Source organism: Charadrius vociferus, unplaced genomic scaffold (assembly GCF_000708025.1).
Source record: "Charadrius vociferus isolate BGI_N301 unplaced genomic scaffold, ASM70802v2 scaffold917, whole genome shotgun sequence".
Taxonomy (NCBI): Eukaryota; Metazoa; Chordata; class Aves; order Charadriiformes; family Charadriidae; genus Charadrius; species Charadrius vociferus.
Window position 1 is genome coordinate 803,512 of NW_009649175.1, and position 1,925 is coordinate 805,436.

Here is a 1,925-nt window from a genome sequence, read left to right on the forward strand (position 1 = left end):
CCCCCGGGCCGCGCGGCGCCCGGGGGTCTGTAGTCTCCAACCGGCCCCAGGCACTCCCACAGCCCCCACCGAGCCCCCGAGCCGGCACCGAGCCCCAACTGGATGGCAGCAAGGGCTTGGGCCAACGCCACACCAGCCTGCAGGAGTGGCCCAGGGGGAGGGGGGAGCCCCCGCCCGGGCGGCACAAAGCAGCCAGAAATAACAACCTGGCGGCGGGGGCCTTTATTTTCCAGAGCGGCTATCCAAGAGGAATCAGCCGAGACAGAAACAGCTCAGGAGTGGGGCAGTACATCCAGCAACACAAGAGGGGAAAATGATCAAAAAACCCCCCAAACAAAGCTGAAGAATTTCGAGAGGTTTGGAACAGAAAGAACTAAACGCCGTCAGTTCTTCAGCAGGCGTGGTGACAGCACTAGGGGTTAAGCTTGTGAATGCAGAGGCCTGAGAGGATATAGAGAATCAAGTATTTGCACTGAATTGTAGCAAACCATCGTGAAATTAAAAAAAAAAAAAAATTAAAAAAACCACTCTATAATGCCTAATTTAAATGATACTTTAAAACTTTTCCTTCAAAGCAAAAGAAAATGGCAACAGATTCTAAAGGCATTTTAATTAACCCTTAAAATAATATTCAGAGATCTTGATCGCATGTGCTGATCCCTTTCCCATTAATTTAGGGATGACAGCTTCAAGTTCACTGGGAGAGCAGTTCCCAGGTTTCTTACAAGAAAAGTAGGGATGGAGTGCAAAGTGGCAGAGCAAATAAATAATATTTTAGAAGAAGCCTCATGAAAGGCCTTATTTTAACTCCCGTTTGTTCCCTATTCTTAGAATTACCAACCACATTATAAGTATGGTTACCACAGTGTTTAGATGTTTTGGATTTGAGAAAAGAAACTTTCTAACAATGTTAGTCATCCACGTTCGCAGGGCAGTAAGAAATAGCACGAGCAATACTAGAAAGAGAATGTACATAGCCATAGAACTTGTAAAGGCAGAACACAAAACTTTTATTAGCAAAGAAGCTGGCTGTGGAAGAAAAATAAATACAAGGAAGCCTTTTTTTTTTTTTTTCTCTCCCCATTTTTCCCCTAACTACAATAAAACCATCAACCATGCTAGCAAAATCCCTGCTATTGCCCTTGAAGGCCAAGGTCTGCTTCCTCGGGAAAGCTGAAGGCACCAGGCTTTGTGCCATTAGCACACAAATGAGGAACAAGATGACAGCTTGAGAAACAGGCTGTGGCTCTAAGCACCTTCGAGAAGAACAGTAACAGAACCCAGGCAGGCGATGACAAAGTGACCGGTCCCAGGAGTCACAAAATTCCTTCCCACAGCGCACTGCTAAGTAGGATTATATTTTCTGTCAAACTCCTGCAGAAGAGAACACTAGGAACTCAGTATTACTATTCAAGTGCTGCCTTTGGAGAGCAGAAAAGGACTTAAATAAACGGAATTGTGAAAGAGAAGGTCAAGAAACAGAAGAGTACATATAAGGGGTACAGAAAGGAATTTAAGAACACCAGCCTACAGAGAAAGTCTGACTTGATAATCTAGTGTCCACAGGACTTGTTTCTCTAGAACTACTTACTAACATTTTTGCTTGATTTTTGAAGTTCACATAGTGTTCAGGAGGAAAACATTAGGAGCGAGCATTTGTCCTCTTTATGTGAGCTGTAGTGTCATGTCAATGTTGCATTCCTCCAGAAACTGAATGGCACACTCCACAGAGTCCTGCTGCATCTCTTCTGACATGTCCGCATTCTTGATCACTGCCTTTCGATCACTCATGATTGCCTGGCTCGAGCAAAGAAGGAGAGAATTCCAAGCTGCGGGCGCAGCCGCCTGCCCGGCACTCGCACAGGTACGGCCGCTCGCAGCCGGGGCTGTGCAGCCGTTTGCCGGCGGTGCCAGAGGCTCCGGCA